The sequence below is a fragment of the Ranitomeya imitator genome, chromosome 9 (genome assembly GCF_032444005.1).
Source record: "Ranitomeya imitator isolate aRanImi1 chromosome 9, aRanImi1.pri, whole genome shotgun sequence".
Classification (NCBI taxonomy): domain Eukaryota; kingdom Metazoa; phylum Chordata; class Amphibia; order Anura; family Dendrobatidae; genus Ranitomeya; species Ranitomeya imitator.
In genome coordinates this window covers 105,481,183-105,508,333 of record NC_091290.1, presented here as the reverse complement: position 1 = coordinate 105,508,333, position 27,151 = coordinate 105,481,183, and positions in this window count along the sequence as shown.

Genomic DNA, 27,151 nt, shown 5'->3' with positions numbered 1-27,151 from the left:
CGCCACTCTGGAGGAGCTCATAGCTATGTCAACCCGCATTGACCTTAATTTTCAAGAGCAATGGTTGGAGCGAGCCCAGTGTAGGCAGAGGTTTTGGCTGGCTCCCACCTTCCCCAAACCTCAGAAATCTCCGATCCAGGTGTCCGAGTCACATGAGGCCATAGAGGTGTTGCGTGCAGGAGTCCCAGCCCGCTCGTGCACTTAAGGTCTGTTATGTTTGCTGGAAGTCAGGACATCTTGCCTCCAAGTGTTCTCAGCGGTCGGTGGAACGTCGGCGTCTAGTGGTAGTTGGAAGAGGTACACTAGACACGGAGACGTTTTCCTCTAAATTTTCCTTCAAGGGGACAATTACCATAGGCCCATCCACTCTTATGGTAGAGCTTTGCCTGGACTCTGGGGCGGAAGGCAATTTCATGTCATCTGCTTTCGCCCAGCGTCACACAATTCCCCTGGTGATGTTCGCCAAACCTGTGACCGTGCGAGTGGTAAATGGGTCGACACTACCCTCACAGATTACACATCAAACCATTTCATTCACTCTTTCTATGTCTCCATCACATCAGGAGATTATCTTCCTATTAGTCATTCCTGAGGGAATTAATGAGGTCCTGTTGGTATACCATGGCTTCGCTATCATTCTACTCATATAGAGTGATCCTCAGGGAAAATTTTGGGATGGAGTAAATCCTGTGAGGGTAGATGTCAGAGGGAGCACGTTCAGGTTGCTACTACAGAGATACCCGCAGATCTTTCCTCTCTCCCCAAGCACTATTGGTCCTATGCGGACGTGTTTTCCAAAAGGGCTGCGGAGAATCTTCCGCCTCACCGCCCCTATGACTGTCCTATTGAACTTTTGCCTGGTGCAGAGCCTCCCCAGGGTCGAGTCTATCCGTTATCTCTTCCTGAGATGGAGGCAATGTCCCAGTACATTCAAGAGAATCTGGCAAGTGGATTCATTAGGAAGTCAGTGTCACCTGCAGGGGCTGGGTTCTTCTTCGTGCAGAAGAAGAATAGAGAACTACGTCCATGCATAGACTACTGGGGTCTTAGCGCCATCACCATTAAGAATAAATACCCACTACCCCTGATATCTGAACTTTTTGATAGGCTACAGGGAGCAAGGGTATTTACTAAGTAAGATCTGCGGGGTGCTTACGTGATTCGTATCCGTGAGGGGGACGAATGGAAGATGGCTTTTAACACCAGGGATGGGCACTATGAATATCTGGTGATGGCATTCGGTTCTGTAATGCCCCAGTCATTTTCCAAGACTTTGTGAACGACATCTTTCGAGAGATGCTCACCACCTCAGTCGTAGTCTATCTGGATGATATTCTCATCTACTCTCCAGATATTGACTCCCATCGGAGAGATGTTCGCAAAGTTTTTGACCTCTTACGGGCAAACTCCCTCTACGCTAAGTTGGAGAAGTGTGTGTTTGAGCAGGAGTCCTTGCCTTTCCTTGGCTAGATCATCTCTGCCCAGGGATAGGCTATGGATCCTACCAAGCTACAGGCTGTGTGTTTGAGCAGGAGTCCTTGCTTTTCCTTGGCTAGATCATCTCTGCCCAGGGATAGGCTATGGATCCTGCCAAGCTACAGACTGTGATGGACAGGCAAGAACCCCATTCTCTTAAAGCGGTGCAGTGCTTTATGGGGTTAATTAATTACTATTGCCAGTTCATCCCACACTTCTCAACTTTGGTAGCTCCCTTGGTTGCCTTCACCAAGAAGGGAGCGAATCCCAAGTTGTGGTCGGAGGAGGTCTCCAAGGCCTTTCTCTTGATTAAGTCACACTTCACTAGCGCTCCCATCCTACATCGCCCCGATGTAGATAAGCCATTTATTATAGAGGTGGATGCCTCTTCCGTTGGTGCTGGAGCAGTGCTCTTCCAAAAGGATGCTCAAAGTCGGAAGTATCCTTGCTTATTCTTCTCCAAGACCTTTTCACGAGCGGAGAGGAATTATTCCATCGGGGACAGGGAGTTGCTAGCCATGAAGTTGGCTTTCTCAGAGTGGAGACACCTCTTGGAGGGAGCTCGCTTTCCCTTCCAAATGTTCACAGACCACAAGAACTTGGTGTACTTACAGATGGCCCAGCGGCTGAATTCTCGCCAGGCTAGATGGTCCCTGTTCTTCTCCCGGTTCCATTTTACTCTTCATTTTCTCTCCGGGGAGAAGAACATTCGTGCTAATGCTCTCTCTCACTCCGTAGTGTCATTGGAGGAGGAGGAGCCTTGGCTTATTGTCCCTTCTGGGAGCCTGAGAACTGTGGCTCTGTTTTGGCTACAGTCTGTGATCCCAGGCAAGACTTTTGTTCCATCTAATTTGCGACCGGAGGTTCTCTTGGGCTCACTCGTCCAGGGTGGGTGGACATTTTGGGACCAAGAGGACATCTGAGCTCTTGGCGAGGACGTACTGGTGGCCGCATATGGCCCATGACATCGGGGACTATATTCGGGCTTGTCTCCTGCGCCAAGAATCGGTCTCCTCGGCAATGGCCTGCTGGGCAGACAGACAGTCCCTGGGAGATGGTCGGAATGGACTTCGTGGTGGGCTTACCCAAGTCTCGTAACTGCACCGTTATCTGGGTTGTCACCGATCATTTCTCTAAGATGGTGCACTTGGTTCCGCTTCCACAGTTACCTTCTGCACGGGCCTTGGCGGCATTGTTCATTAAACACATTTTCCATTTACATGGCATACCTGATAAAATTGTCAGTGACAAGGGTCCCCAGTTCGCGTCTCAGTTTTGGAGGGAGCTCTGTCTTCTACTCAGCATAGAACTAAATCTCTCCTCTGCATATCATCCCGAGACGAATGGGTTGGTAGAGAGGGCCAACCAGACTCTGGTGACATATTTGTGACATTTTGTCTCTGCTAGGCAGGATGACTGGACATCTTTGCTACCTTGGGCAGAATTTGCTCTGAACAACACCGTAGCAGATTCCACTGGGCAGACTCCTTTTCTTCTTAATTACGGCCAGCATCCACATGTCCCTGTGCCCATGCCCGTGTCATCCACTGATTCCAGGGTGGCTGACTGGGCAGTAGAGGCACGTGACATTTGGGACCACACACAGGATGCCTCTCTGCCCGTATTATCAGTCTGCGAGTTGAGTCCACTAAGTTTGCACCACGCTACATTGGTCCTTTCAAGGTTCTGGAACAGGTTAACCCTGTGGTCTACTGTTTGGCTATTCCTCTGTGCCTTGGTATCACCGACACCTTCCATGTTACCCTCTTAAAGCCTGTCTATATGTCCCGGTTTTCTGAGTCATCTGCCAGGACATCGGGTTCGTCCACGGATGAGTACGAGGTGAATGCTATCATGGGGTGCAAGGTAGTACATGGCAAAAAATACTATCTGGTGGACTGGAAGGGCCACAGTCCGGAGGACAGAACCTGGGAACCTGTAGAGCACATTCGGGCTCCGCTGCTCATTGCGGCCTTTGAGCATAGCGAGCCCCAAGGAGGGGGGGGTTATGTTAGGAGTCGAGTTTCCACCGCTGCACAGGGGGAATCTCGAACCATGTCTGCTGCAGTCTCTCATTCTGCATCAGCCGCAGTGGAGCCTGCTCAGTGGAGACGTCGGTCCCAGCGTCTCGCTCAGTCTGATTCTGTGCAAAGGGTTACTGCTGCCTTTCCAGGCTCTGCCATTGTAGCCTGTACTGCAAAAGTCCTGCTTTTTCCCTTCTGAGCATGCCCAAAGGAAGACCTCTCAGTCAAGGTCTGGGGTCACATGCTGAGGTACTGTAGCAGCTCCTATTGGTCCTCTAGGAAGGTCCTGAAGTTGCTCAGTTACTATAGCAGTTCTCATTGGTCCTCTAGGAAGGTCCTGAACTTGCTGCGGCTATAAAAGGTTTGCATGGCCATGCGCTAGTAAACTCTGGTTTACGTGTGTGTACTGTGAGTGAAAGTCGCTCTTTAAACATTCCCTCCCTTGTGTTTGAATGCTCACGTAAGGAGGATGATTACCAACACTAGTACACAAACAGCGTCTATTGCTGTGACCGGCAGTGCGGCGCCAAGTGCTATCTCCGCACTTTCCTAACCCAAATCTGGGTGGTTAGTGGTGTCTGCCAGAGCAGCACTGCATGCATTCTCATGCTACTTTATTATTTTTTCTGTTACGTGTGGTACTGCGGCTCTGTGACACAACAGGGTTCGCTTCTTTCACACGGTGAAGCTAACCCGTGTGTGTATCCTCATTGTACTGCCATATAGTTCATCATTGCTTAGCAGCAGGTTCCATCTCTGCACGGTGAACCCTGGGCTGCGAACGCACCTTATTCCTTTTCTCTAATTATTTGGTGTGTTCCGCTAGCCCTAACACACAAAGCCGTGAAAATAAAAAATCTTTTTTTTCCACAAAAATTATATTTTAGCCCCCAGTTTTGTATTTTCCCAAGGGTAACAGGAGAAGTTGTTGTTCAATGTGTCCTGGGTACGCTGATACTCCATATGTTGGGATAAACCCCTGTTTGGGCGCACAGGAGAGCTCGGAAGGGAAGGAGCACTGTTTTACTTTTTCAACGCAGAATTGGGTGGAATTGAGATCGGACGCCATGTCGTGTTTGGAGAGCCCCTGATGTGCCTAAACAGTGGAAACCCTCCAATTCTAACTGAAACCCTAATCCAAACACACCCCTAACCCTAATCCCAATGGTAACCTGTTGTGAATTCTGTGGCAGAGCTCCCTCCTGTGGTCACAAGTGGTACTTCGGCTGTTTCTCTCTGTGAGCTTCCGTTGGTGGAAGAGAGTGGTACTGCGGCTTCTGAGTTTCCTTCCTCAGGTGATGTGGTGAAGTCGTTAGGTGCTGCTCTATTTAACTCCACCTAGTGCTTTGATCCTGGCCTCCAGTCAATGTTCTAGCATTGGACCTGTTTCCTCCTGGATCGTTCCTGTGGCCTGCTGCTCTGCATAGCTAAGTTCCGCTTTTGCTATTTTGTTTGCTGTTTTTTCTGTCCAGCTTGCTTATTTTGTTTTTTCTTGCTTGCTGGTAGCTCTGGGACGCAGAGGGTGTACCTCCGTGCCGTTAGTTCGGTACTGAGGGTCTTTTTGCCCCCTTTGCGTGGTTTTTGTAGGGTTTTGTGTTGACCGCAAAGTTACCTTTCCTATCCTCGCTCTGTTCAGTAAGTCGGGCCTCACTTTGCTAAATCTATTTCATCTCTACGTTTGTCTTTTCATCTTAACTCACAGTCATTATATGTGGGGGCTGCCTTTTCCTTTGGGGTATTTCTCTGAGGCAAGGTAGGCTTATTTTCTATCTTCAGGCTAGCTAGTTTCTCAGGCTGTGCCGAGTTGCATAGGGAGCGTTAGGCGCAATCCACGGCTGCCTCTAGTGTGGTTGGAGAGGATTAGGGATTGCGGTCAGCAGAGTTCCCACGTCTCAGAGCTCGTTCTATGTTTTTGGGTTATTGTCAGGTCACTGTATGTGCTCTGACTTCTATGTCCATTGTGGTACTGAATTACCTTATCATAACAGTACTGGAGGCCCAAAGTACTAATGATTCTCAATAGAGGGAAAAAAGAAGTTCTGAGACCATTTTTTTTTCTCTGCACTGTTTTGCCTTTTTTTTCCCCTAGACATTTGGGTGGTTCAGGACACAGGTGTAGCGATGGACATTAAAGGTCTGTCTTCATGTGTGGATCAGCTCACGGCAAGAGTACAAAATATTCAAGACTTTGTGGTTCAGAATTCTATGTTAGAACCAAGAATTCCTATTCCTGATTTGTTTTTTGGAGATAGAACTAAATTTCTGAGTTTCAAAAATAATTGTAAACTATTTCTGGCTTTGAAACCTCGCTCCTCTGGTGACCCAGTTCAACAAGTTAGGATCATTATTTCTTTTTTACGTGGCGACCCTCAGGACTGGGCATTTTCTCTAGCGTCAGGAGATCCTGCATTAAGTAATATCGATGCGTTTTTCCTGGCGCTCGGATTGCTGTACGATGAACCTAATTCAGTGGATCAGGCAGAGAAAAATTTGCTGGCTCTGTGTCAGGGTCAGGATGAGATAGAGGTATATTGTCAGAAATTTAGAAAGTGGTCCGTACTCACTCAATGGAATGAAGGTGCGCTCGCAGCTATTTTCAGAAATGGTCTCTCTGAAGCCCTTAAGGATGTCATGGTGGGATTTCCTATGCCTGCTGGTCTGAATGAGTCTATGTCTTTGGCCATTCAGATCGGTCGACGCTTGCGTGAGCGTAAATCTGTGCACCATTTGGCGGTATTATCTGAGCATAAACCTGAGCCTATGCAGTGCAATAGGACTTTGACCAGAGTTGAACGGCAAGAACACAGACGTCTGAATGGGCTGTGTTTCTACTGTGGTGATTCCACTCATGCTATCTCCGATTGTCCTAAGCGCACTAAGCGGTTCGCTAGGTCTGCCACCATTGGTACGGTACAGTCAAAATTTCTTTTGTCCGTTACCTTGATCTGCTCTTTGTCATCTTATTCTGTCATGGCATTTGTGGATTCAGGCGCTGCCCTGAATTTGATGGACTTGGAGTATGCTAGGGGTTGTGGGTTTTTCTTGGAGCCCTTGCAGTGTCCTATTCCATTGAGAGGAATTGATGCTACGCCTTTGGCCAAGAATAAGCCTCAGTACTGGACCCAGCTGACCATGTGCATGGCTCCTGCACATCAGGAGGTTATTCGCTTTCTGGTGTTGCATAATCTGCATGATGTGGTCGTGTTGGGGTTGCCATGGCTACAAGTCCATAATCCAGTATTAGATTGGAAATCCATGTCTGTGTCCAGCTGGGGTTGTCAGGGGGTACATGGTGATGTCCCATTTCTGTCTATTTCGTCATCCACCCCTTCTGAGGTTCCAGAGTTCTTGTGATTACCGGGATGTATTTGATGAGCCCAAGTCCGATACCCTACCTCCGCATAGGGATTGTGATTGTGCTATCGATTTGATTCCTGGTAGTAAATTCCCAAAAGGTCGACTGTTTAATTTATCTGTGCCTGAGCACGCCGCTATGTGGAGTTATGTGAAGGAGTCCTTGGAGAAGGGGCATATTCGCCCGTCATCGTCGCCATTAGGAGCAGGGTTCTTTTTTGTGGCCAAGAAGGATGGTTCGCTGAGACCTTGTATAGATTACCGCCTTCTAAATAAGATCACGGTTAAATTTCAGTACCCCTTGCCGTTGTTATCTGATTTGTTTGCTCGGATTAAGGGGTCTAGTTGGTTCACCAAGATAGATCATCGTGGTGCGTATAATCTGGTGCGTATTAAGCGAGGCGATGAATGGAAAACTGCATTTAATACGCCCGAGGGCCATTTTGAGTATCTTGTAATGCCATTCGGACTTGCCAATGCTCCATCAGTGTTTCAGTCCTTTATGCATGACATCTTCCGAGAGTACCTGGCTAAATTCCTGATTGTGTACTTGGATGACATTTTGATCTTCTCGGATGATTGGGAGTCTCATGTGAAGCAGGTCAGAACGGTGTTTCAGGTCCTGCGTGCTAATTCTTTGTTTGTGAAGGGATCAAAGTGTCTCTTTGGTGTTCAGAAGGTTTCATTTTTGGGGTTCATCTTTTCCCCTTCTACTATCGAGATGGACCCTGTTAAAGTCCAAGCCATCCATGATTGGACTCAGCCGACATCTCTGAAAAGTCTGCAAAAGTTCCTGGGCTTTGCTAATTTTTATCGTCGCTTCATCTGCAATTTTTCTAGTATTGCTAAACCATTGACCGATTTGACCAAGAAGGGTGCTGATGTGGTCAATTGGTCTTCTGCTGCGGTGGAAGCTTTTCAAGAGTTGAAGCGTCGTTTTTCTTCTGCCCCTGTGTTGTGTCAACCAGATGTTTCGCTTCCATTCCAGGTCGAGGTTGATGCTTCTGAGATTGGAGCAGGGGCTGTTTTGTCACAGAGAAGTTCTGATTTCTCGGTGATGAAACCATGAGCCTTCTTTTCCAGGAAGTTTTCGCCTGCTGAGCGAAATTATGATGTTGGCAATCGAGAGTTGCTGGCCATGAAGTGGGCATTCGAGGAGTGGCGTCATTGGCTTGAAGGAGCTAGGCATCGCGTGGTGGTCTTGACTGATCATAAGAACTTGACTTATCTCGAGTCTGCCAAGCGGTTGAATCCTAGACAGGCTCGTTGGTTGCTGTTTTTTGCCCGTTTTGACTTTGTGATTTCGTACCTTCCAGGCTCTAAAAATGTGAAGGCGGATGCTCTGTCTAAGAGTTTTGTGCCCGACTCTCCGGGTTTATCTGAGCCGGCGGGTATTCTCAAAGAGGGAGTAATTGTGTCTGCCATCTCCCCTGATTTGCGGCGGGTGCTGCAAAAATTTCAGGCTAATAAACCTGATTGTTGCCCAGCGGAGAAACTGTTTGTCCCTGATAGGTGGACGAATAAAGTTATCTCTGAGGTTCATTGTTCGGTGTTGGCTGGTCATCCTGGAATCTTTGGTACCAGAGAGTTAGTGGCTAGATCCTTTTGGTGCCCATCTCTGTCGCGGGATGTGCGTTCTTTTGTGCAGTCCTGTGGGATTTGTGCTCGGGCTAAGCCCTGCTGTTCTCATGCCAGTGGGTTGCTTTTGCCCTTGCCGGCCCCGAAGAGGCCTTGGACACATATCTCTATGGATTTTATTTCAGATCTTCCCGTCTCTCAAAAGATGTCAGTCATTTGGGTGGTCTGTGATCGCTTCTCTAAGATGGTCCATTTGGTACCCTTGTCTAAATTACCTTCCTCCTCTGATTTGGTGCCATTGTTCTTCCAGCATGTGGTTCGTTTACATGGCATTCCAGAGAATATCGTTTCTGACAGAGGTTCCCAGTTTGTTTCGAGGTTTTGGCGAGCCTTTTGTGCTAGGATGGGCATTGACTTGTCTTTTTCCTCGGCTTTCCATCCTCAGACTAATGGCCAGACCGAACGAACCAATCAGACCTTGGAAACATATCTGAGATGCTTTGTTTCTGCTGATCAGGATGACTGGGTGTCCTTTTTGCCTTTGGCTGAGTTCGCCCTTAATAATCGGGCCAGCTCGGCTACCTTGGTTTCGCCGTTTTTCTGCAACTCTGGGTTCCATCCTCGTTTCTCTTCAGGGCAGGTTGAGTCTTCGGACTGTCCTGGTGTGGATACTGTGGTGGACAGGTTGCAGCAGATTTGGACTCATGTGGTGGACAATTTGACCTTGTCCCAGGAGAAGGCTCAACGTTTCGCTAATCGCAGACGCTGTGTGGGTCCCCGACTTCGTGTTGGGGATTTGGTTTGGTTATCTTCTCGTCATATTCCTATGAAGGTTTCCTCTCTTAAGTTTAAACCTCGTTTCATTGGTCCGTATAGGATTTCTGAGGTTCTTAATCCTGTGTCTTTTCGTCTGACCCTTCCAGATTCTTTTTCCATACATAACGTATTCCATAGGTCATTGTTGCAGAGATACGTGGCACCTATGGTTCCATCTGTTGATCCTCCTGCCCCGGTTTTGGTGGAGGGGGAGTTGGAGTATATTGTGGAGAAGATTTTGGATTCTCGTGTTTCAAGACGGAAACTCCAGTATCTGGTTAAGTGGAAGGGTTATGCTCAGGAAGATAATTCCTGGGTCTTTGCCTCTGATGTCCATGCTCCCGATCTTGTTTGTGCCTTTCATATGGCTCATCCTGGTCGTCCTGGGGGCTCTGGTGAGGGTTTGGTGACCCCTCCTCAAGGGGGGGTACTGTTGTGACTTCTGTGGCAGAGCTCCCTCCTGTGGTCACAAGTGGTACTTCGGCTGTTTCTCTCTGTGAGCTTCCGTTGGTGGAAGAGAGTGGTACTGCGGCTTCTGAGTTTCCTTCCTCAGGTGATGTGGTGAAGTCGTTAGGTGCTGCTCTATTTAACTCCACCTAGTGCTTCGATCCTGGCCTCCAGTCAATGTTCTAGCATTGGACCTGTTTCCTCCTGGATCGTTCCTGTGGCCTGCTGCTCTGCATAGCTAAGTTCCGCTTTTGCTATTTTGTTTGCTGTTTTTTCTGTCCAGCTTGCTTATTTTGTTTTTTCTTGCTTGCTGGTAGCTCTGGGACGCAGAGGGTGTACCTCCGTGCCGTTAGTTCGGTACGGAGGGTCTTTTTGCCCCCTTTGCGTGGTTTTTGTAGGGTTTTGTGTTGACCGCAAAGTTACCTTTCCTATCCTCGCTCTGTTCAGTAAGTCGGGCCTCACTTTGCTAAATCTATTTCATCTCTACGTTTGTCTTTTCATCTTAACTCACAGTCATTATATGTGGGGGCTGCCTTTTCCTTTGGGGTATTTCTCTGAGGCAAGGTAGGCTTATTTTCTATCTTCAGGCTAGCTAGTTTCTCAGGCTGTGCCGAGTTGCATAGGGAGCGTTAGGCGCAATCCACGGCTGCCTCTAGTGTGGTTGGAGAGGATTAGGGATTGCGGTCAGCAGAGTTCCCACGTCTCAGAGCTCGTTCTATGTTTTTGGGTTATTGTCAGGTCACTGTATGTGCTCTGACTTCTATGTCCATTGTGGTACTGAATTACCTTATCATAACAGTAACCCTAACCACACCCCTAACCCTGATACACCCATTACCCTAATCCCAACCGTAAATGTAATCCAAACCCTAACCCTAACCCTAGCCCTAATGGGAAAATGGAAATAAATACATTTTTTAAATTTTCCTAACTAAGGGGGTGATGAAGGGGGGTTTGATTTACTTTTATAGCTGTTTTTTTAGCGGATTTTTATGATTGGCAGCCGTTACACACTAAAAGACGCTTTTTATTGCAAAAAATAGTTTTTTCGCCTCCACATTTTGAGAGCTATAATTTTTCCATATTTGAGTCCACAGAGTCATGTGAGGTCTTGTTTTTTGTTGGAGGAGTTGATGTTTTATTGGAACCATTTTCGGGCACGTGACATTTTTGGATCGCTTTTTATTCCGATTTTTGTGAGGCAGAATGACCAAAAACCAGATACTTTGCACAGCTCTGTATCATATCAGCGATCTAACAGGCAGTGCTCCTGGCTTACCAGCGCCTGCTCTGAGCAGGCACTTGTAAGCCACCTCCCCGCAGCCCCACAGCCATTTTGGATCCGGGGTCTGCAGGGAGAAGGAGTTGCTCCGAGGGTCTCAGGGAAGCACGCAGGGAGCCCCCTCCCTGCTCGATGCTTCCCTATGCCGCCGGAATGCTGCGATCATCTTTGATTGCAGCGTTTCGGGGGTTAATGTGCCTGGAGCGGTTCGTGACCACTCCAGGCACATAGTACCGGATGTCAGCTGCGATAGACAGTTGACACCCGGCCGTGCTCCCCCCGATCACGCTGGCCGTACTATTCCATCCATGGGAAGTAGGGCCCACCTCACATGGACGGAATAGTACGTTGTTGTGAATTCTGTGGCAGAGCTCCCTCCTGTGGTCACAAGTGGTACTGCGGCTTCTGAGTTTCCTTCCTCAGGTGATGTGGTGAAGTCGTTAGGTGCTGCTCTATTTAACTCCACCTAGTGCTTTGCTCCTGGCCTCCAGTCAATGTTCTAGTATTGGTCTTGCTTCCTCCTGGATCGTTCCTGTGGCCTGTCTGCTCTGCATAAGCTAAGTTTTGCTTGTGTTATTTTTGTTTGCTATTTTTTCTGTCCAGCTTGCTTTATTGGTTTTTCTGGCTTGCTGGAAGCTCTGGGACGCAGAGGGAGCACCTCCGTACCGTTAGTCGGTGCGGAGGGTCTTTTTGCCCCCTCTGCGTGGTTGTTTGTAGGGTTTTGTGTTGACCGCAAAGTTATCTTTCCTATCTTCGGTCTGTTCAGTAAGTTGGGCCTCACTTTGCTAAATCTATTTCATCTCTGCGTTTGTATTTTCATCTCTGCTCACAGTCATTATATGTGGGGGGCTGCCTTTTCCTTTGGGGTATTTCTCTGAGGCAAGGTAGGCTTATTTTTCTATCTTAGGCCTAGCTAGTTTCTCAGGCTGTGCCGAGTTGCATAGGGAGCGTTAGGCGCAATCCACGCCTGCCTCTAGTGTGGTTGGATAGGATTAGGGATTGCGGTCAGCAGAGTTCCCACGTCTCAGAGCTCGTCCTATGTCTTTTGGTTATTGTCAGGTCACTTTGTGTGCTCTGAACTTCAAGGTCCATTGTGGTTCTGAATAACCTAATCATAACAGTACGTCCAATGGTGGAAAGGGGCTAATAATGCAATCTGTTGCTTCACTGATCACCTTGGGAACATCGGCTCCACCATTTATTTTCACTGCAGGTGTAATGTGGTATTACAAGTTTTGTACATCTATCTGCTTTGCAGCAGTTCTCTATATGTGTATATTACTGAAGCCTGTTTTCACTTAACTTACCAGGCCAATCTTTTCAATTCTGACCACTATTATTATTATTATTATTATTATTATAGCGCCATTTATTCCATGGCACTTTACATGTGAGGAGGGGTATACATAATAAAAACAGGTACAATAATCTTAAACAATACAAGTCACAACTGGTACAGGAGGAGAGAGGACCCTGCCCAAGAGACACTTTGAGGTCATAACTCTGGAACGCTTTAATGGTTCCCACTGATTCTGAGTTGTTTTTTTTTCATGATGGTGGTAACATTTCTTTGATATGAAATTTGAAAATTGCAACATTTTAAATTGTTTGCCAAATGTTCCAACTTTTCATTTTTATGCCCTTAAATCAGTCATGTTACACAAAAATGGTTAATTAAATAACATTTGCCACATGTCTACTTTACATAAGCACAATTTTTTGAAGCATATTTTTTGTTAGGAAGTTATAAGGGTTAAAAGTTAACCAGTGATTTCTAATTTTTACAACAAAATTTGCAAACTTTTTTTTTTTTTTTTTTTTACATTCTTAGCATTTCAGATCTATGGCTGCCGTCACACTAGCAGTATTTGGTCAGTATTTTACATCAGTATTTGTAAGCCAAAACCAGGAGTGGGTGATAAATACAGAAGTGGTGCACATGTTTCTGTTATACTTTTCCTCTATTTGTTTCACTCCTGGTTTTGTCTTACAAATACTGATGTAAAATACTGACCAAATACTGCTGGTGTGATGGCAGCCTATTTCTGTATTCTCAGCCTTCAAGATTTTGAATGCCATTTGTTTTAGTCTGATTAAACTTTGTACTTTCTTATTTATTCATAATGGTAATGGTTTCATTCCTGGACATTTTATTACCACATGGGATTCTAGTTGTATATCCTTAAACCCACCCTATTCATAGTCGGTATCCCCAGTTACCATGACATGGTCCCAGTCTACACAATTAAGCTCTTCCCTAATTTGTTGCAAAAACCTAAAACTTTAGGAAAGCTGTTTTCATTTTGAATGTTTGATTGAAACTTATCATATTATGGTCACTGCATCCCAAATGTTCCCTGACCTGAAATTGTATCTAGTTTATTTGACAGAATCAGATCCAGCACATTACCTCCCCTGGTCGGTTCATCTACTTACCGAGAGAGATAATATTCCCGAATAGTGGATATGAACTTGCAGCTTTTAGCACAACCAAAAGATTCTATGTCCCATTGAATGCCTGGATAGTTAAAATTTCCTATAATAAGTACCCTATTATTTGCTGCCTTTTTAATTGGCTGCAGCATTTCCTCCTCTACATGTTCAGCTATATTAGGAGGCTTGTAGCAAACTCCAATTAGCAGCTCTCCATTATAGCCATACCCATGTACATTTACCCACACTGACTCTACATTTTGTCTCAGTTTTTGTACCTATAAACACTTTTGCAGGTAGGATAAAGTGAGACACATTGGTGGAGGATAGGGTTGAGCGAAACGGGTCGTTCATTTTCAAAAGTCGCCGACTTTTGGCAAAGTCGGGTTTCATGAAACCCGATCCGACCCCTGTGCGGGGTCGGCCATGCGGTACGCGACTTTCGCGCCAAAGTCGCGTTTCAATGACGCGAAAAGCGCCATTTCTCAGCCAATGAAGGTAAACGCAGAGTGTGGGCAGCGTGATGACATAGGTCCTGGTCCCCACCATCTTAGAGAAGGGCATTGCAGTGATTGGCTTGCTGTCTGCGGCGTCACAGGGGCTATAAAGGGGAGTTCCCGCCGACCGCCATGTTACTGCTGCTGATCTGAGCTTAGGGAGAGGTTGCTGCCGCTTCGTCAGAAGCAGGGATAGCGTTAGGCAGGGTCCATTAACCACCAAACCGCTTGTGCTGTAGCGATTTCCACTGCCCAACACCACCTTCGGTGTGCAGGGACAGTGGAAGCTACATTTTTTTTTTCCTCAGCGCTGTAGCTCATTGGGCTGCCCTAGAAGGCTCCCTGATAGCTGCATTGCTGTGTGTACGCCGCTGTGCAAACCAACTGCTTTTTTCAAAGCACAAATCCTCTTGTTCCTTCCTTTCTGCACAGCTATCTTTTTTGTTTGTCCACACTTTTTATTTAATTTGTGCATCAGTCCACTCCTTATTGCTGCCTGCCATACCTGGCTGAGATTACTGCAGGGAGATAGTAATTGTTGGACACTCCCTGTTTGTTTGTTTTTTTTTTTTGTTTTTTTTTTGTGGGAGATTAAGATTGACATTTCTGCTAGAGTGCCATCCCTGTGTGTGCCATCTCTCACTCAGTGGGCCATAGAAAGCCTATTTATTTTTTTGCTTAATTTGGGTTCTAAAATCTACCTGAAAAAATCACTACATCAATCAGTGGGAGAAAAATATTGGCCTCAGGGCTTGTGTGCCACTCCTGACTCCTGTGTGCATCATCACTCACTCAGTGGACCATAGAAAGCCCTTTTTTTTTTTTTTTGCTTTATTTGGGTTCTAAATTCTACCTGAAAAAATCAATAAATCAATCAGTGGGAGACTAATATTGGCCTTTGGGCTTGTGTGCCAGTCCTAAGCGTGCCATCTCTCTCTCTCAGATAGTGGGCCTTAGAAAGCCTATTTATTATTTTTTTTATTGGGTTTATAAATTTCCCTGGAACAAAAAAAAAAAAAGTGGGAGATTAATATTGACCTCTGGGCTTGTGTGCCAGTCCTGAGCGTGCCATCTCTCTCACAAATAGTGGGCCATAGAAAGCCTATTTATTTTTTTTTTTTTGGTTTTATAAATTCTCCCTGAAAAAAAAAAGGGAGATTAATATTGGCCTTTGGGCTTGTGTGCCAGTCCTAAGCGTGCCATCTCTCTCCCTCAGATAGTGGGCCATAGAAAGCCTATTTATTTATTTTTTTATTGGGTTTATAAATTTTCCCTGAAAAAAAATAAAAAGTGGGAGATTAATATTGGCCTCTGGGCTTGTGTGGCAGTCCTGAGCGTGCCATCTCTCTCACAAATAGTGGGCCATAGAAAGCCTATTTATGTTTTTGGTTGATTTGTTTTCTAAATTCTACCTGAAAAAATCAATAAATCAATCAGTGGGAGATAAATATTGCCCTTTCTGCTTGTGTGCCAGTCTTGACTCCTGGGTGTGCCATCTCTCTCTCTCTCCAATTGTGGGCCATAGAAAGCCTATTATTTTTTTAGCTTGATTTGGGTTCCAAAATCTACCTGAAAAAATCACTACATCAATCAGTGGGAGATAAATATTGGCCTCTGGGCTTGTGTGCCACTCCTGACTCCTGTGTGCGTCATCTCTCACTCAGTGGGCCATAGAAAGCCTTTTTTTGTTTTATTTGTTTTCTAAATTCTCCCTGAAAAAATCATTTTATTTTATTTGGTTTCTAAATTCTTCCTGAAAAAATCATTTTATTCTATTATTTTTTTTTTCCTAAAGTCTCCCTGAAAAAAAAAAAAAAAAAAAAAATCAGTGGGAGATTAATATTGCCCTTTCTGCTTGTGTGCCAGTCTTGACTCCTGGGTGTGCCATCTCTCTCTCTCTCCAATTGTGGGCCATAGAAAGCCTAATATTTTTTTAGCTTGATTTGGGTTCCAAAATCTACCTGAAAAAATCACTACATCAATCAGTGGGAGATAAATATTGGCCTCTGGGCTTGTGTGCCACTCCTGACTCCTGTGTGCGTCATCTCTCACTCAGTGGGCCATAGAAAGCCTTTTTTTGTTTTATTTGTTTTCTAAATTCTCCCTGAAAAAATCATTTTATTTTATTTGGTTTCTAAATTCTTCCTGAAAAAATCATTGTATTCTATTATTTTTTTTTCCTAAAGTCTCCCTGAAAAACAAAACAAAAACAAATCAGTGGGAGATTAATATTTACATTTGTGCTTCAGTGACAGTCCAGCGTGTGTGGCATCTCTCTCATTTGTTGCCACCAACAACAGAGTGTGTAACATTGTGCCTGATTTTCGTTGTGGTCTCACTCACCTGTAAAGGGGTAGCTAAATCATACTGAAGTTATAGCTCACCGTGTAAGTTGTGTGACAGCAACAAATACCGTTAGTTTGTTTACGTTTTTAAAACAATGAGGAAGTCTGGTGGAAGAGGTCGTGGCCGGGGGCGTTCATTGTCAGCTGGTAATGAGGGTAGTGGTAGTGGTGGAGCATCAGCTGGTCGTGGGAAAAAAAATATTGCACCTAAGTCTGGAGCTGTAGAGCCAGGTTCGTCATCTGGCTACACAAGGCCTCGAACGCTCCCTTTTCTGGGAGTAGGAAAACCGCTTTTAAAGCCGGAGCAGCAAGAGCAAGTTTTGGCTTATCTTGCTGACTCAGCCTCTAGCTCTTTTGCCTCCTCTCGTGAAACTGGTAAATGTCAAAGCAGCGCATCATTAGTGGATGTTCACGGTCAGGGACAAGTCGCTTCCTTGTCCTCTTCAGCAAAAACAACAACAGAGAAGAATGCAGCAGGCGACACAACGGGTTACTCCATGGAGCTCTTTACACATACCGTCCCTGGCTTAGAAAGTGAAGCAGTTAACAGTCCATGCCCATTACAAGTTGAATCTGACATGGAGTGCACTGATGCACAGCCACAGCCAGACTACTATGCTGGTCCTTTGACTCAGACCACAACATTGCCCTCGCAGGGTAATGATCAAGAATCAGACCCTGATGAGACTATGTTGCCCCATCACGAACGCTATACCACCGACCGACACGGTGACACAGACGAAGTTGCACACGAGCTACAAGAAGAGGTAATAGATGACCCAGTTCTTGACCCCGATTGGCAGCCATTGGGGGAACAGGATGCAGGTGGCAGCAGTTCCGAAGCGGAGGAGGAGGGGCCGCAGCAGGCATCAACATCGCAACAGGTTCCATCTGCTGGGCCCGTATCTTGCCCAAAACGCGTGGCAAAGCCAAAACCTGTTGGAGGACAGCGTGGCCATCCGGTTAAAGCTCAGTCTGCAATGCCTGAAAAGGTATCCGATGCTAGAAAGAGTGCAGTCTGGCATTTTTTTAAACAACATCCAATTGATCAGCGCAAAGTCATCTGTCAAAAATGTTCAACTACCTTAAGCAGAGGACAGAATCTGAAAAGTCTCAATACAAGTTGCATGCATAGACATTTAACCACCATGCATTTGCAAGCCTGGACTAACTACCAAACGTCCCTTAAGGTTGTAGCACCCTCGGCCAATGAAGCTAGTCAGCAACGCAACATCCCTTCCGGCAGTGTAGGGCCACCATTTTCCGCACCACCTGCAGTATCTGTGCAGGTTTCTTTGCCAGGCCAAAGCAGTCAGGGTCAGGGAATCACCAGTTTCATAGTAGGAAACACTGCATCTAGGGCACCGGCGGCAACAATACCATCTCCCACCGTCTCTCAGTCTGCCATGTCCACCGGCACCCCCGCTAGTTCCACGATCTCCAGCTCTCCAGTCCAGCTCACCCTACATGAGACTATGGTTAGAAAAAGGAAGTACTTAGCCTCGCATCCGTGTACACAGGGTTTGAACGCCCACATAGCTAGACTAATCTCGTTAGAGATGATGCCCTACCGGTTAGTTGAAAGCGAAGCTTTCAAAGCCCTGATGGACTACGCTGTGCCACGCTACGAGCTACCCAGTCGACACTTTTTTTCCAGAAAAGCCATCCCAGCCCTCCACCAGCATGTTAAAGAGCGCATCGTCCATGCACTCAGGCAATCTGTGAGCACAAAGGTGCACCTGACAACAGATGCATGGACCAGTAGGCATGGCCAGGGACGTTACGTGTCCATCACGGCACACTGGGTGAATGTTGTGGATGCAGGGTCCACAGGGGACAGCAAGTTTGGGACAGTTCTGCCTAGCCCACGGTCTAGGAAACAGTTGGCTGTAGCCGTTCGCACCCCCTCCTCCTCCTCTTCGTCCTCCTGCAGAAGCGAGAGCTCGTCCACAGACCGCAGTCGCACAACCACTCCATCCGCAGCTGCCACTGTTGCACACCAGGTCTCCCATTATGGGGCAGCTACTGGCAAACGTCAGCAGGCTGTATTGGCTATGAAGTGTTTGGGCGACAACAGACACACCGCGGAAGTTCTGTCCGAGTTCTTGCAGAAAGAAACGCAGTCGTGGCTGGGCACTGTAGATCTTGAGGCAGGCAAGGTAGTGAGTGATAACGGAAGGAATTTCATGGCTGCCATCTCCCTTTCCCAACTGAAACACATTCCTTGCCTGGCTCACACCTTAAACCTGGTGGTGCAGTGCTTCCTGAAAAGTTATCCGGGGTTATCCGACCTGCTCCTCAAAGTGCGTGGACTTTGCTCACATATCCGCCGTTCGCCCGTACACTCCAGCCGTATGCAGACCTATCAGCGTTCTTTGAACCTTCCCCAGCATCGCCTAATCATAGACGTTGCAACAAGGTGGAACTCAACACTGCACATGCTTCAGAGACTGTGCGAACAGAGGCGGGCTGTTATGTTTTTGTGGGAGGATACACATACACGGGCAGGCAATAGGATGGCAGACATGGAGTTGTCAGGTGTGCAGTGGTCGAAGATTCAAGACGTGTCAAGTCCTTCAGTGTTTTGAGGAATGCACACGGCTGGTTAGTGCAGACAACGCCATAATAAGCATGAGCATCCCCCTAATGCGTCTGCTGATGCAAAGTTTGACGCACATAAAGGATCAGGCGTCTGCAGCTGAGGAAGAGGAAAGCCTTGATGACAGTCAGCCATTGTCTGGCCAGGGCAGTGTACAGGACGAGTTAGCGGGCGAAGAGGAGGAGGAGGACGAGGAGGATGATGGGGATGATTATATTTTTAATGAGGAAGCTTTTCCGGGGCCACTGGAAATTGGTGGCGCGGCAAGGCCGGGTTCTGGTTTTTGGAGGGACACAAGTGACGTGGATTTGCCTGAAACTGCCCCTCAACCAAGCACAACCGCAGATTTGAGAACTGGAACTTTGGCCCACATGGCGGATTATGCCTTACGTATCCTCAAAAGGGACACACGCATAACTAAAATGATGAACGATGACGATTACTGGTTGGCCTGCCTCCTTGATCCTCGCTATAAAGGCAAATTGCAAAATATAATGCCACATGAGAACTTGGAACTAATATTAGCAACCAAACAATCAACTCTTGTTGACCATTTGCTTCTGGCATTCCCTGCACACAGCGACCGTGATCGTTCTCACACGAGCTGCAGGGGCCATCAGACCAGAGGAGTTAGAGGGGCAGAAATCAGAAGTGGCGTTGGCCAGAGGGGTTTTCTGACCAGGTTGTGGAGTGATTTTGCTATGACCGCAGACAGGACAGGTACTGCAGCATCAATTCAAAGTGACAGGAGACAACATTTGTCCAGTATGGTTACAAACTATTTTTCATCCCTTATCGATGTTCTCCCTCAACCGTCATTCCCATTTGATTACTGGGCATCCAAATTAGACACCTGGCCAGAATTGGCAGAATATGCATTGCAGGAGCTTGCTTGCCCGGCAGCTAGTGTCCTATCAGAAAGAGTATTCAGTGCTGCAGGTTCAATACTAACAGAAAAAAGGACTCGTCTGGCTACCCAAAATGTAGATGATCTAACCTTCATTAAAATGAACCACAACTGGATTTCGAAATCTTTTGCCCCACCTTGCCCGGCTGACACCTAGCTTTCCTATGAAAAGGTCTTGCCTGTGGACTATTCTGAATGCCTTTTCCAATCTCGTAATTTTCTGCACCTGATTGTTCAGCATACGACATGTTTACACCTCACTAAATGGCGAAACTCCCCACACGGGGCCGTGGTATCGACACTTGGCGACAGCACCCGTGAGAGTGCTGTTTGTCTGAAGAGGTGGGTGTGCCCGCTTTTGGTCGACGGCACTGCCACTGGGTCCCTCCTAGTACAATAAAGTGTCTCTGGCGGTGGTGGTGCGCACCCAACGTCAGACACACCGTTGTAATATGAGGGGCCCTGGGCCTGTACCGCCGGCCACAAGACAGTTCCCCCCCCCCAGCTCAAACAGTGCTCTACCACTTGCAAAATTATATCACAGCTCCACCAATGTTTAGTCTATGCGCTGACATCCTTCAATGCCTGCCACTGACAATACCATTGTATTGACATTTTTGTTATGTTAGGCCTTCGAAGCCTGTCTGCGGTCACTCCTTCCACTATGCCTCCACTGACCACACCACTGCTGCCCGTGTACCCCTGGAACCAATTTAAAATTGCCTACAGCCAGCCCAATTTTTTTATTTTAGGCCTTCGATGCCTGTCTGCGGTCCGTTCTTTCTACTACTACTACACTGACCAGGCCACTGCTGCCCGTGTACCCCTGGAACCAATTTAAAATTGCCTACAGCCATGTGTTATTATTTTAGGCCTTCGATGCCTGTCTGCGGTCACTCCTTCCACTAGGCCTCCACTGACCACACCACTGCTGCCCGTGTACCCCTGGAACCAATTTAAAATTGCCTACAGCCAGCCCAATTTTTTTATTTTAGGCCTTTGATGCCTGTCTGCGGTCCGTTCTTTCTACTAATACTACACTGACCAGGCCACTGCTGCCCGTGTACCCCTGGAACCAATTTAAAATTGCCTACAGCCAGCCCAATTTATTTATTTTAGGCCTTCGAGGCCTGTCTGCGGTCACTACTTCCACTAGGCCTCCACTGACCACACCACTGCTGCCCGTGTACCCCTGGAACCAATTTAAAATTGCCTACAGCCATGTGTTATTATTTTAGGCCTTCGATGCCTGTCTGCAGTCACTCCTTACAATATGCCTCCACTGACCACACCACTGCTGCCCGTGTACCCCTGGAACCAATTTAAAATTGCCTACAGCCAGCCCAATTTTTTTATTTTAGGCCTTCGAGGCCTGTCTGCGGTCACTCCTTCCACTAGGCCTCCACTGACCACACCACTGCTGCCCGTGTACCCCTGGAACCAATTTAAAATTGCCTACAGCCATGTGTTATTATTTTAGGCCTTCGATGCCTGTCTGCGCTCACTCCTTACAATATGCCTCCACTGACCACACCACTGCTGCCCGTGTACCCCTGGAACCAATTTAAAATTGCCTGCAGCCAGCCCAATTTTTTTATTTTAGGCCTTTGATGCCTGTCTGCGGTCCGTTCTTTCTACTACTACTACACTGACCAGGCCACTGCTGCCCGTGTACCCCTGGAACCAATTTAAAATTGCCTACAGCCAGCCCAATTTTTTTATTTTAGGCCTTCGAGGCCTGTCTGCGGTCACTCCTTCCACTAGGCCTCCACTGACCACACCACTGCTGCCCGTGTACCCCTGGAACCAATTTAAAATTGCCTACAGCCAGCCCAATTTTTTTATTTTAGGCCTTTGATGCCTGTCTGCGGTCCGTTCTTTCTACTACTACTACACTGACCAGGCCACTGCTGCCCGTGTACCCCTGGAACCAATTTAAAATTGCCTACAGCCAGCCCAATTTTTTTATTTTAGGCCTTTGAGGCCTGTCTGCGGTCACTCCTTCCACTAGGCCTCCACTGACCACACCACTGCTGCCCGTGTACCCCTGGAACCAATTTAAAATTGCCTACAGCCATGTGTTATTATTTTAGGCCTTCGATGCCTGTCTGCGGTCACTCCTTCCACTAGGCCTCCACTGACCACACCACTGCTGCCCGTATACCCCTGGAACCAATTTAAAATTGCCTACAGCCAGCCCAATTTTTTTATTTTAGGCCTTCGATGCCTGTCTGCGGTCCGTTCTTTCTACTACTACTACACTGACCAGGCCACTGCTGCCCGTGTTCCCCTGGAACCAATTTAAAATTGCCAACAGCAATGTGTTATTATTGTTAGGCCTTCGATGCCTGTCTGCGGTGACTCCTTCCACTAGGCCTCCACTGACCAGACCCTGGAACCCAGCTGAAAGTGCATGTAGCCTCCTTTTTTTCTTTGTTTTATATTTAGAAAGCCCAGATTAACTACGCTGTGCAACGGTTCAAGCTACCCAGTCGACATTTCTTTTGCGAGAAAAGCCATCCCAGCCCTCCACCGGCATGAAAAAGTCTGCATTGTCATAGCACTCAGGCAATCAAACAGTAGAAAGGTGCACCTGACAAGAGACGCATGGACCAGTAGGCATGTCCACAAAAAGTTACGTGTCCATTACGGCGCACTGGGTTAATGTGTTGGATGCATGGTCCACAGGGGACAGCCTACAAAGTCTGTCTGCAGTCCCTAATTCCAATTTTCCTCCGCTGACCACACCACTGCTGCCCGTGTACCCCTGGAACCAATTTTACAGTGTCTACAGCCTAATTTTGTTATGTTAGGCCTACTACGCCTGTCTGCGGTCCCTCCTTCCAATACTCGTCCACTGACCACACCACTGCTGCCCGTGGACCCCTGGAACATATTTTTAATTGCATAGAGCATCCTTTTTTTAATAGTAGGCGTACAAAGTCTGTCTGCGGTCCACTATTGAAATTGTCCTCCACTGCCCAGAGCACTGCTGCTTGTGTACCCCTGTAACTTTTTTAAGCTGCAGTGAGCCACATTTTTGGGTTAAGTCCTACTACCTGTGTCTGTCTGCGCCACTCAATTCAGCTGTGTTCCTTTGAAAAAAGCTGAGCGTCAATAGTCTTGTTTTCAGCCTCTAGGAATTTTAAAACTGCATTGGGGGTACAACTTTGGTAGGGCCTACTAACGGTGTCTGCCTCCCCAAGGTGTGCCCCAGGTTTCCTCGCCATTGCTTCGATCTTAATGCTCTCATTTAGTAGTTGTTGGAAACTACACTGCATTAGGCCTACAAATTGGGTATGGGGTGTAGAGAGATGGTGTGTTCCACTCCAAGGTGTTCTCCAGGTTGCCTTTCCTGAGCTTCGATCTTCCGGCTCTCGTTTAGTAGTTGTTGGAAACTACACTGCATTAGGCCTACAAATTGGGTATGGGGTGTAGAGAGATGGTGTGTTCCACTCCAAGGTGTTCTCCAGGTTGCCTTTCCTGAGCTTCGATCTTCTGGCTCTCGTTTAGCAGTTGTTGGAAACTACGCTGCATTAGGCCTACAAATTGGGTATGGGGTGTAGAGAGATGGTGTGTTCCACTCCAAGGTGTTCCCCAGGTTTCCTCGCCAATGCTTCGATCTTCATGCTCTCGTTTAGTAGTTGTTGGAAACTACACTGCATTAGGCCTTCAAATTGGGTATGGGGTGTAGAGAGATGGTGTGTTCCACTCCAAGGTGTTCTCCAGGTTGCCTTTCCTGAGCTTCGATCTTCCGGCTCTCGTTTAGTAGTTGTTGGAAACTACGCTGCATTAGGCCTACAAATTGGGTATGGGGTGTAGAGAGATGGTGTGTTCCACTCCAAGGTGTTCTCCAGGTTGCCTTTCCTGAGCTTTGATCTTCCGGCTCTCGTTTAGTAGTTGTTGGAAACTACGCTGCATTAGGCCTACAAATTGGGTATGGGGTGTAGAGAGATGGTGTGTTCCACTCCAAGGTGTTCTCCAGGTTGCCTTTCCTGAGCTTCGATCTTCCGGCTCTCGTTTATTAGTTGTTGGAAACTACACTGCATTAGTCCTTCAAATTGGGTATGGGGTGTAGAGAGATGGTGTGTTCCACTCCAAGGTGTTCTCCAGGTTGCCTTTCCTGAGCTTCGATCTTCCGGCTCTCGTTTAGTAGTTCTTGGAAACTACACTGCATTAGGCCTACAAATTGGGTATGGGGTGTAGAGAGATGGTGTGTTCCACTCCAAGGTGTTCTCCAGGTTGCCTTTCCTGAGCTTCGATCTTCCGGCTCTCGTTTAGTAGTTGTTGGAAACTACGCTGCATTAGGCCTACAAATTGGGTATGGGGTGTAGAGAGATGGTGTGTTCCACTCCAAGGTGTTCTCCAGGTTGCCTTTCCTGAGCTTCGATCTTCCGGCTCTCGTTTAGTAGTTCTTGGAAACTACACTGCATTAGGCCTACAAATTGGGTATGGGGTGTAGAGAGATGGTGTGTTCCACTCCAAGGTGTTCTCCAGGTTGCCTTTCCTGAGCTTCGATCTTCCGGCTCTCGTTTAGTAGTTGTTGGAAACTACGCTGCATTAGGCCTACAAATTGGGTATGGGGTGTAGAGAGATGGTGTGTTCCACTCCAAGGTGTTCTCCAGGTTGCCTTTCCTGAGCTTCGATCTTCCGGCTCTCGTTTAGTAGTTGTTGGAAACTACGCTGCATTAGGCCTACAAATTGGGTATGGGGTGTAGAGAGATGGTGTGTTCCACTCCAAGGTGTTCTCCAGGTTGCCTTTCCAGAACTTCTATCTTCAGGCTCTCATTAAATTGTGGTTAAACGGAACAACTGCATTTGGCGTACTAGTTGGTTTGGGGCCTACTATCGGTGTCTGCCACTCCTTGCTGTTCTCCTGGTTTCCTGTCCTGAAATTCCATTTTCAGGCTCTCGTTAAGTAGTTGTTAATGTTAGACTGCATTTGGCCTACTAGTTGGGTTGGGGCCTACTATCGGTGTCTGCCACTCCTTGCTGTTCTCCTCCACTGAACAAAGCTGTGCCGCCTGTTTACTACGGTTGCCAATTTTGAACTGCATTTCGACTACTTACTGATTTGGGCCTACTCTCTGTGTCAGCCTCTCATTCCAGTTGTCCTCCACTGCAATGCCCCCTGGTTAGTCCTGTGTTACCAATTTTGAACTGCATTTAGCCAACTTTATTCTTTGGGCCTATATCTGTGTTTCCTCCTCATCCTGCCCATTGCCCAGCCAGTGATAGATGAGTCTGCTGGTACATTGACCCATAACGCAAAATTCCCCGTGCACGCTACACAGCAAGATTGTGACCCTGCTGAAAGTCAGGTTCCTCTTCCCGCATACCATACCACCTTACACGGGGACAAAGAGGAAGGTGCAGATGAAAGTGCAGGTTCCTTCATCAGGTGGGGGGAGGAATACTAGTTGGCGACGTCACTGGCACAGGGCCTCTCATGGTACGCAAAAGTGTTGCTGCCGGTGGGAGGCGCCCCCGCCATGCAAACACACCGCTGTACTTTGAGGGGCCCTGTGCCAGTGCCAATGCCAACGAGTGGGCCCCCCCTGCTTGCTCAGGATCACAGCACTTGCAAAGTTGAAATACTTACCTCTCCCTGCTCCACTGCCGTGACGTGGTCCAGATTTACTGGGCCCACTAATTACTTGAACCAGCCCTACCCCCCACAACTTTAGCCAAATGACCCCCAATTTCAAATGCCTTCCAATTATTATAAGGTAAATTACGATTGACAAGCTTCTTTAACAAGAATGGATGTTTTTGCCATTAAAATGGGCAGTGTAGGTGTTTTCCTGGCCTCCACTCACTGCCGACTATGCTCCCCCATTGACTTGCATTGGGTTTCGTGTTTCGGGCGATACCCGACTTTTCGCGATAATCGGCCGATTCCACTCGACTCGACTTCTAAGATAGTCGGGTTTCGCGAAACACGGCTCGACTCTAAAAAGGTCAAGGTCGCTCAACCCTAGTGGAGGATATACAGTAAGTATTAAACATTACATAAGTATTTGATCCCTTGCTGATTTTGTAAGTTTGCCCACTGACAAAGACATGAACAGTCTATAATTTTAAGGGTAGGTTAATTTTAACAATGAGAGATAGAATATCAAAAAGAAAATCACATTGTATAAACTTACTAGATGGTGGCCCGATTCTAACGCATGGGGTGTTTTAGAATATGCATGTCCACATGCCGCTTGCACTGCCAAGGACAGGGCGCGACGGAGGGTGAGAATAACGTTTTTTTTTAAATTATTATTATTATATGTAACATTAGATATTTTTACTATTGATGGTGCATACGCAGCATCAATAGTAAAAAGTTGGTCACACAGGGTTAATAGCGGCGGTAATGGAGTGCGTTACACCACAGTCCATTAACGCTGGCATTAACCATGTGTGAGGGCTGACTGGAGGGGAGTATGGAGCGGGCACTGACTGCGGGGAGGAAGGAGCGGCCATTTTGCCGGCGGACTGTGCCCGTCGCTGATTGGTCGTGGCAATGGTCGTGGGTGTTTTTCCACGACCAATCAGCAACTTGGATTTCCATGACAGACAGAGGCCGCGACCAATGAATATCTGTGACAGACAGACAGAAGGACAGACAGAAAGACAGAAGTGATCCTTAGACAATTATATAGTAGATTTGCATTTTGCAGTGAAAAATAAGTGTTTGATCCCCTACCAACCATTAAGAGTTCTGGCTCATGCAGACCAGTTAGATGCTCCTAATGAACTCCAATGTTACCTGCATTAAAGACAGAGGTCTTACATAGTCACCTTTATAAAAGACTCCTGACCACAGATTCAATTAATCAGTCAGACTCTAACCTCTACAACATGGAACAAAGAGCTTTATAAGGATGTCAGGGACAAGATCATAGACCTGCAAAAAGCTGGAATGGGCTGGAAAACCATAAGTAAGACGTTGGGTGAGAAGAAGACAACTGCTGGTGCAATACTAAGAAAATGGATGAAATACAAAATGACTGTCAATCAACATCGATCTGAGGCACCATGCAAAATCTCACCTCGTAGGATATCCTTGATCATGAGGAAGGTGAGAGATCAGCCTAAAACTACACAGTGGGAACTTGTTAATGATCTCAAGGCAGCTGGAACCACAGTCACCAAGAAAACCATTGGTAACACATTACGCCATAAAGGTTTAAAATCCTGCAGTGCCCGTATAGTCCCCCTGTTCAAGAAGGCACTTGTTCAGGCCCATCTAAAGTTTGCCAATGAACACCTGGATGATTCTGTGAATGATTGGGAGAAGGTGCTGTTGTCCGATGAGACAAAAATTGAGGTCTTTGACATTAGCTCAACTCGCCGTGTTTGGAGGAAGAGAAATGCTTCCTATGACCCAAAGAACAGTATA